This window comes from Lissotriton vulgaris, chromosome 11 (assembly GCF_964263255.1).
Source record: "Lissotriton vulgaris chromosome 11, aLisVul1.2, whole genome shotgun sequence".
Taxonomy (NCBI): Eukaryota; Metazoa; Chordata; class Amphibia; order Caudata; family Salamandridae; genus Lissotriton; species Lissotriton vulgaris.
Genome location: NC_141699.1, coordinates 949587975 through 949598089, shown reverse-complemented (window position 1 = coordinate 949598089; position 10115 = coordinate 949587975). Strand labels below are relative to the sequence as shown.

Sequence of the window (10115 nt, the reverse complement as noted above, 5' to 3'; positions counted from 1 at the left end):
ATATAGGTGTCTCAGGTTGGACCCCAGTGAGGAAGCATGCCACCAACTAGGTGGTGAGTGAAGGGTCTCTTAAGAAATCCTAAAGGCCTTTTGTTAACACTAGGTCTGAGGGATATCTCAAGCAGACTAATAAATGAGTATGGTAGCATGCTCTGAAAGCACAGATGTAAATGTGTAAGGGTTCTCTTAAGTTCTTACAGCACCATCACTCATCAAATTGAGACAATCATTCCCTTTGTTATGCCCTTCCCGGTGGTTTATGCAAAGGGAGGAGGGTTGGTCTAATCAAATGCTCTAAATTTTTAAGAGGGTATGACCTGGCCAGTCAATCCCAGAGAACTGTGTGAAGCTTGGACCAGTGATGCAGCTGGATAAACATTACCCTTGTGCATCAGGACCCTTCCAATCCCAGCTCTGCTCGAAATCAAGAAAGAGTTGAACATGCACATCTTTAAAGAACATTACATTATGATGCTATAACAGTGCACAAATCTGCTACTGCTGAAAACCTTGTTTACTGTATGCTTGACTTTAAACATTTACAGTGCTAAGCTCTTTTAGGCTACGTTGGTGCTATGCAAATAACACGTATAGGCATGTATGAGGCCACAAGCTGTGTGTGCATGAGTATGTTCACATATTAATATGTACGGGTATCAGCGAATGCTACTGTGTGATAGTATGTGAGTTAACTTGTGCTAGTATCTTAGCTGTCACTGTGTTAATTTATGGGCATCTGCCAGCATGGAAGGGTGATGTGGGTAGAGCTACAGAACTAGTTGGAGAAATACTGTCTGGAATAATGTCGGACCTTTTATATTGTCATCTGCCTTGACATCATGGTGACCCATCGCTGCCATAACTGTGGCATTTGCATACTTGCTGCCAAGCTCATGCCAAATATGGGGCCTTGCACATTGTGCCTCTCATTGACATAGCGATGGCCAGCCCATGGAACAATGTTAGACTTAAAGCATTGATGTACATACTTGCTGTAATGATGTCATCTGCATTTATCTCCCATACCCTAGTATGGGAGATAAATATGCCTAGATTGGGAGTAAATATGTCTTCTGTGTAATATATGGCTCAAATATTGAGGATCGTCTAGTTCTAGATAGATTAACCATGGAATTGTTAAATTGGGAGGGTGACAGGGTGGTGATGGGCAATTTTATTTGCATTATGAACTATGAAATAGATTCCACTAGACGAAGCGCTTTTCAAAGGATGAGAAAGACACAGGCTGCGATTAAAGAGCTTGGTCGACTACATGCTATCAGAAACGCCTGGCGGGCATTACACCCGTATATACCAGGCTATACTTATTATTCGGCTGCACATAAATTATGCTCTCGGATAGACATGGCTTGGTTGTCAGACGAAATTTTAGATTTAAGTATAATCGAGATATGCCCAAGGGTCACTTCTGACCACAATCCCATTTTCCTGTCATTTAAAATCTCAGCTGAGAGAAGACGATCTAGGTCCTTCTCTTTTCCTAGATACCTTTTTTCAGATGAAACTTTCATAATATTCATTAAGAGACACCTGAAAGAATTTCTCGAAATAATATGCTGACTCTGCAGGACCCATCGTAGTATGGGATTCATGCAAGGCTAGTATTAGAGGATTCTCAAAACAATATATCTGGAGACAAAACAGGGAGCGTAAGAAAGAAACAGAAAAGACAATTAAGGATATTCTCATGGTTGAGAATCAATAGGTGGAAGCATTATTAAGGGGTCTCCCAAACGCAGACGCTTTAGGGTATGCATTATTTGACTTAAAATCCTTACTAAAAAAGGTATTTAGAGAAAAAAGTGCAGCCAAAATGAAAAAATACCGGGTATCTCAATATGAAAGTGGGGAAAAAATTGGGAAGCTTTTAGCATTTAAGGTGCCAGACGACAAAGCTAAGTCGTATATAAAGCTGATCAAAGGGCCTAATAACGCGGTGTATGAACACCCAAATCAGATATTAGGGCAGTTTGCCGACTACTATCAAAAACTATAAACCCCAGAGGCTCGATCAGAATTTGCTGATATAAATAAATACTTGCAGACACATTTAATAAAAAGTGTGGGCTCCGAAATATCTGACTTATTGTCATCTGATATTACGAACGAAGAAGTCAAGCTGCTGATAGCTGCTTTGCCTTCGGGTAAAGCATCCGGTGAGGACTCTATTCCTCTAGAACTATATAAGCTTTGTATGGATGTACTACTTCCACTTTTCACTCAGCTGATTAGATTTATCCGGGCAGGAGGAAACGCTCCTGATTCTTGGAATGTCACTCAGATTGTCTTCTTTCTAAAGAAGAATAAACCTCCAGAGGAATGCAGGTCATACAGACCCATATCACTTATAAAAACTGATGCAAAAATCCACAAAAATTCTTGTAACTCGCCTTACCTCGATAATGCCCGAACTGGTGTCTCCTCAACAACACAGATTCATCTTAGGGAGGGGCACTACGGCCCATGCGAATATGGCTGTAACAGCATTTGATGGGGCAAAGATAAAGTCAACCCCATTCAGTATGATTTTATTGGATGCTGAAAAAGCTTTCGACCGAGTGGGGTGGGACTTTCTCTGGGCCACATTACCAGCATTCGGCATCAAAGGCAAGTTCCTGCATTTGATTAAATCTCTATATCACCATCCTAGTGCTAAACTAGTTTATGCAGGACTACAATCTACATATTTTCCAATACTTCGTGGCACCCGTCAGGGGTGCCCTTTATCGGCGCTATTATTTGCACTGTCAATAGAACTATTTATTTTGGCTCTCCAAAGCCAACCTCAGATTATACCCTTTACATGTGGCTCGAATAGTCTTAAAGTCACGGCATACACTGAGGATATTGCGGTATATTCAACCGATGCTATGGAAGCACTGAAGTGTGTTGTTGAGGAGGCAAAGAGATATGGCGCAATATCGGGTTACAGACTCAACACTAATAAGACTCAAATTCTACTGAATTATAAATCTTTTGATCCAGTACCTGGAGTCTGTAGCATGCTACTTATCTAGGGATTAGAATATTGGCTAAACTAGATAAGATTATTGTATTAAACTACGAGGAACTCTTGAAGGAAACTGTTAAGTCACTTAAGAAATGGCATAAGGTGCCTAAAAGTATCAGTGGGCATATAAACACAATTAAGATGAAAATCCTGCCTAAATTCCTATACCTGTTCCGGTCTATCCCTCTACGACTAAATGCTTCTTTTTTCAAACATCTACATGGAGTCTGTAGTGGTTTTATCTGGGGCTACAAGAAGGCTGGCAGAGCTATTGTCCTATTAAAACTCTCATTCAATCAAGGAGGACTGGATTTCCCAGACTTCAAATTGTATTACTGGGCAGCTTTTTTGGGGTGTCTTCGCAGCTTAATAAATCCTACAAGCAACACCTTTCCTTTCAGATTTTTACTAGGAAAAGATCATAATATGTTTCTTTTTAGAACCAACGATCCAGAATTATTTTAAGCGGGTTAAATTCAAGACTGCATGTGATATTGTAAACATTTGGCACGCTATCATGCTTAAATGCAATACATTGTTCTATCATTAAAAACTCCCTTTGTGGGGCAACCCGGGCTTACCAGAGATCTTTCAAGATGCAGAGGGCAAGCGATGGGCCAGCTCTGGGATAAAATGCCTAGGGGATTTGTATGACTATAATGGGTTTATTTCTTTTGAAAGACTGAATATTTTATATAATTTATCATCAGACATGCAATTTAAATATTTTCAGATCCGAGATTATTTCATACGTAGTATGAAATTGATAAATGTATCAGATTCTGATATATGGGAATGTCTGTATGAAATAAACGACAAATCTTTGATTAGCATCAGATATAAAACCTTATGACTTATAAGGAAGACTACTGTGCTAGATTAGCCAAGCACAGGAGTCAAAGTATAAGGAACACCAGTATCAGCTAATACTATATCACGTGCCTTCACCAGTATCAATAATTCTTTTTTTTTCAGGGATAAGGAAACTTTATTGCGTGATTTAAAAAACCTTTGCAAAGTACAAAATATTAAAATATGCATGTTAAAAGAAAGTGGAAGTCCAGGTCCTTGTAGTAAGAAGTACCCCCCCCCCCCCACCCCTTTTTTGTTTGGCCTCGAGTAGACCGGCCAGGGTGCCCAGCCCCTTTAGTCAGTTGGTATGATGACTCTGACCGGTTTGCCTTTCTTGGGTAGCTGCAGGAGGGACTTGCCAAATTGTTATTCTGATGAAAGATCATGTTCTTGGGTCCCCTCCCCTAGTTTTTTTACAGCTCGATCCATAAACCTTACTAAAGCACAGTTTAATTTGGTGTTCCGTGGGTCAAAGCAGGTCAAAACTGCGGCTCTGCATGATCTGGCCTCGTTGATGTTCCAGAGTTTCCTTAAGAGGGACCGTCTTTCCTTCAACAGGTTTGGACAAAGGCATAGGATATGTATCAAGTCTTCCTTATGGTTTCCACAAAGTCGACAATGTTCCTGGCCGTGATCTCTTTTCCATTTAGGCAGGTGACATGACAAGTTGATAACTCTCATTCTCAATTTAAAAAAACTTGATTAGGTGCGTGCGGTAAATGGTAAGGTTAGATACCTCTGAGGTGTCAACTGGATGTATGATAGCAGGGTCTTCCAGCCGTGGCTTCTTCCTGCCAGACGTGCCTTGTCCTCCAATAAGGAGAGTTTTTTTGCACTTAATTTTGCTAGCCATTTTAAATTCATTGTGGCTTACTTGAAGGTTCCAAACTTCATTCAGTATCAATAATTCAGAACATTCTTCTAACCTGAGGTTGCAGCATTATAAAACAATCTGTCAATTATACTATACACCTGAAAGGATATCGAAATGGTCATCTCATAATTCTTTTAGTGATCAAACTAAATGCCCAAAGTGTGATCTAAATGCAGCTGATCTGAAACACATGCTTTTTTTATGTCCTGTACTAGCAGAATTTTGGCAGAAGGTGACTCAAATTATGTCTCAGAAACGTGGGAGGTTGTTTGTATTCTCAGCAGCAGATGTATTGATCCGCGGGCAGAATATAGCAACCAGTCAGGCGGATTTAATTACTGTTTTATTGGTATGTGCTAGGCTGACAATTGCCCGAGTCTGGATCTCACGAGTACCTCCATCTGCTCTCGAATGGTGGGGATTTGTTAAAGAAACATACGACATGGAACTAGCATTGGCTAAAATAAGAGGGAATCGCACATTATGCAAACTTAAGAAAGTTTGGGGACTATTGTTGTAAAGAATTTAAGAAATGGTGTGGAATGCTTTGGTTGCTGCTACATCTCTGGGAAATGTAACTACTCACAGTGCAGAAGATGTTCCCCTCCCCCCTGGATGGTCAGTGGACTGGACTATAAAAGGAAGAAAATATTTCATAGACCATAACACTAATACAACTCATTGGAGCCACCCACCGGAGAGAGAGAGCCTTCCACCTAGCTGGGAGTGAGTGAAATCTGCAGAGTTTGGAGTATATTATGTGGATCACATCAATAAAAGTGCTCCAAGTGTTCCTCGATATGATCATCCTCCACCGATTCCTCCTCCTGTTACAGATCAGCAGCCACAGCACCTCCTAGTACCAGCTAATGCATACCACACTGCCGACATCCCAGATTGGTTACAGGTCTATGCCCGCGCTCCAGTGAGGTTTGATCACATCATGAAGTGGGATATCTTCCAGCTTGCAGACTTGGATACATACCAGGGAATGCTAAAACTGCTCTTCATGAAAGAACTAGAATGAATTGTTAAACTTTATGAAGCGTACAGACAAACTCTCCACGCTGAGCTTGAGAATCGTAAACAAAGACAACAGTGGTATGCACAGCATGGCAAGAATTTTTTTTTATTTCACAAAAGTTTTTATTGGGAGTTTTCAACATAAGAAACAATACATATATAAATCATGAAAATTATGAAATATAAGATTGACAATACATACATCTGAAATCACAGTTAACACAAATAGAAATAATAATAACCATGCTATAAATCAGCTATATGGATGCAGAAAGAACATCGGTGTTTGGATGAACCTTGCGAGCACTAGAATTGTGCACACTACCAAGAGAGATGTGGGAGGAGGGGCGCAGAAAAGCCCTGATCCAGTGCTGGTGATCATGGTGGTTTGTGGAGGTTAAAGTATTCGTCTAGCGAGGACCACAATTTCCTGTGTGGGGCCGCCATGGGGAGTTTATGAGTGAAAAATGTTGGCACCTCTTAAATTGGAGACCCAGTTAAGCCACTGCGGGAAAGATGCTTTGCGGGTGTCCTTCCAATTGTTTAGGATTATCTTAACAGCAGCGGTGAGTAGTTTATCAAGCAATGCCTTATCGTTATTATTAAGTATATCAGCCTTGGCAGAACCTAACACTAGGGTGGAAAATTCCCGTGGTAGGGAGATGGGGAGCACCTTGGCGATGAATTCAAAAATTCTATCCCAGTAGCCTGTAACGCAGGTACACTTAAATAATTGGTGTTCGAGATTGCCTCCTTCCTCTGTGCAGTTCCAACATGTATCGTCGTCCCTAATGTTATGTAAGAAGAGACGTTTGGGGGTCCAGAAGGCTTTATGGAGGAGCCAGAATTTAGTCTGGGAGAGAGTAGGGCTAATTTTGTGACGTGTGGTGGATTCCCAAGTTCTGGCCCACTCCACCTCGGAGGTTGGTGTAGAGGAGTAGGACTCCCAAAAGAGGCGTATGGATTGCGTAAGGTTGGGCTGCTGCGGGCGCATCAGCTTGTATAGCTTGGAGACCTGGTGGCCAAGTTTGTTAAGGGTCGCAAGATAGGCAGGGAGGGATGGGGTGCAGTTGTTGAGCTTGGCTTTGGAGATAGCCAACCTTGACATTCAGGAAATTGTAAAATTCTATTTCCGGAAGATCATATTTGTCTCGTACTTCAGTAAAGGGGAGCGGACAGGCATCATTAAACAGCTGGTGTGGGAAGAACAAACCTCTCGCAACCCAAGTATCGTTGTATAGAGGTTTCCCTTTATATGTCAAAGTAGAGTTGTGCCATAAGGATTCCAATTTTGACTTTTTGAACTGATGCTGCAGGTGTCTGCGTACTTGCAAGACGGCTGCTTTCGTGGTCTTAAAAATGGATCCTGAACAGAGGGAGGGACGGAATGTAATGGTCAGGAAGGAGGTTGGGTCAAGGGACTGAAGGAGGGCCCTTTCTTACCGTAAGCCACACAGGGGTGTATCCTGGCTGAGGCGTCAGCCAGTGTGAGCCCTGTCTGGCAAGGAAAGCCGTTTGGTAAAGTTTGAAGTTTGCTAGGTTAACCCCATCTTGGGATTTGTCAAGGCACAGTTTTTTCAGACTGATTCTGGCTCTTTTCCCTTGCCTTAGAAAGGTGGAAATCAATGTGTCAAGCCTATGGTGAAAGTCCCGGGAAAGTGTGAGAGGTAGCATGGTGATGAGGTAGTTGACCAAGGGTGAGATCATCATCTTGATGGTTTCAATCCGGCCACACCAAGTGATGAACCGAGGGGACCAACCATCTAGGAGCCGCTTAATTTTGTCAAGGGTGGAGAACTCATTGTGGCGAAGCGTTCCAATCAGGGAGTCTTCAAACTCAATTCCTAAGTATTTGATAACTCCACTTTGCCAAGCCAAGCCAGAGTCACCGAGGACGTTTCTGGTGGTATGTACATTAAGAGATTTGACCTCCGATTTGTCCCGATTTAGGAGCTCATTATGATCGCGGTTTTCCCGCATCCTCCGGCCCGGAGGATGTGGGAAAACCGCTGTGGACCCACCAAAGACCCACCGCCAAATTAGGATGGCTGGTGGGTCTTGGTTTCAGTCCACCGCTTTTCCGCCGCAGTCGGCTTACAACCGCGGCGGAAAAGCTCTAATATGGTGGCGGTGTCTCTCAGACACCGCCAGACATATTAGGATGGCTTCTAAAACATGCTTTTCCGCGGCGGATTCTCCGCCGTGGAAAAGCATACGGATCTTCACTTCGGGGGCTCATTGCGGGCCCCCTGGGTGAAGGTTGGGTGGGGGGTGCACATGGCATAGCATTTACATGCAGAAAGCGGCAGGCAACGCGCGGTGCCTGCCGCTTCCTGCATGTAAATGCAATGCATGCCTTTTTAACATTGCGGCTGGTGCAGCTTGAACCTGCACCAGCCGCAATGTTTAATATAGAGGATGTGACCGCCAGGGTGGCGGTCACATCCTAATTGCACAGGAGGGAACGCCGCAGCACATGCGGACGTTCCTTACTACTCAGGGCTCGCGGACGGACGCTAGTCCATCCGCGATCGTAATGAGCCCCTAAGTTTGTAACCGGAGAGGGACGAATACCTGTCAATTGATGACATAAGTGCTTTTATGGAGTTCTCCGGGTCTTCAGTTGCTATTAAAATGAGGTCGGCGTAAGCCGCAAGTTTCACCTGAGTATCATTGAAAGTCACACCCACTATTTCTTTAGTATGCTTGATGTCAGTTAGAAGGGGTTCGAGGGCCAGGAGGAACAATGCAGGGGAAAGAGGGCAGCCTTGTCTAGTGCCTTGATAAAGGCGGAATGGGTTAGAGAGGGTGCCATTGATGGCAATTCTGGCAGACGGAGAGGAGTATAGGGCCATTACCATATTGATGAATGAGTGGCGTAGGTTAAAGGATTGCATGCAGTGCTGTAGGAATGTCCAAGAAACCTTATCAAAGGCTTTTTCGGCGTCCAAGGTTATGGCAACCATTGGGGTGGATGAGGTCTTGTCTTTTTCTAAAATGTGGCATAAGAGCCTGGTGTTATCGATTGACATCTGATGTTTTAAGAAACTTGTGAGGTGCTAATCAATTTGGGAAGCAGGGAATTGAGTCCTGTTGCTAGGCTCTTAGCATAGATTTTGCAATCTAGATTGATCAATGAGATAGGGCGATAATTCTTGGTTAAAAGTGGGTCCTTGCCATCTTTGGGGATCACAAATATGGTAGCCTCACTCATGGAAGGGGAGACACGGCCAATGGTTGTTAATGAGTTAAAGAGCGTCCGGAGGGTGGGGGTAAGTTGTTTGTCAAAGGCCTTGTAGAAGGCTGCGGAAAAACCTTCCGGCCCGGGGGCCTTATGATTTTTAAGCGTTTTTATGGAAGACAAGATCTCTGTGTTTGTGACGGGGGAGCCTAATTGTGCATGGTCCTCCTTTGAAAGTTTAGGGAGATTCAGGGATTCCAGATAATTATCGCAGGTTTCCTTGTCAAAGGATAGATCATTTTTGTACAGGTCCTCATAAAATACTTTGAAGGTCTCTAAAATGTTGGTTTGCTTAGTGTGAATATTATTTGCCGGGTCTTTGATAGAGGTGATAGTGGTCAGTTTCTGTTTGTGTTTAGGATAAGAAGCGAGGAGCTTCCCAGCCCTGTTTACTTCACATAACTTTAGGGCTTTGAATCTATTGATCCAAACCCCAGCTCGTTTGCTGGTGATAGCATTGTATTCATATTTTTTCTTGACTAAGAGGTCAAGGGCTGATGTGTTGTTAGGATTGGTCTTCTGGGTGGCTTCTAATTTTTTAATATCATCTTCGAGGTTTTCCAAATCTTTATTTAGTTTCTTGTTGGGTTTGGCTCTAATGTTAATGATAACACCACGAATCGTGGCTTTAAGCGCGTCTCACATAGTGGAGGGAGCTGTATCAGGTAGATCATTCAGTAAAATATACTCTTCTATGGCTTTTGTGATCTGTTGTTTGTTATCAGGGTCGGTTAAGATTTCTTCGTTGAAGTGCCACCTCCTAGGAGGTAAGATCGAACGGGAACCAGCAGGTTTGGTGTTAATACATGCATGGTCGGAGACTAGTTTCGGGGCAAGGTCTGTTTCCTCAATGAGATGGGTAAAGGAGCTCGAGACAAGAATAAAATAAATTCTAGAATATGAGTTGTGTGGGGCAGAATAAAAGGTGTAATCCCTCCCATTGGGGTTCTGAAGGCGCCAAGAATCTTTGAGGTGGTATCGGTCACAGAGGCGTAGGAGTGCCTCATGCGATCGGGAATGGTGGAATGTACATTTAGACTGTCGATCAAGAATTGGGTCCAGAGGAAGTTTAAAATCACCCCCTACCACTAATA

At 43.0% G+C, this 10115-nt stretch overlaps 1 pseudogene; it reads left to right on the top strand.

Annotated features, from left to right (window-relative positions):
* The first annotated feature begins 5289 nt into the window (after window positions 1-5289).
* Window positions 5290-5925, top strand: LOC147683732 (protein salvador homolog 1 pseudogene; annotated as a pseudogene).
* The last annotated feature ends 4190 nt before the right edge of the window (window positions 5926-10115 follow it).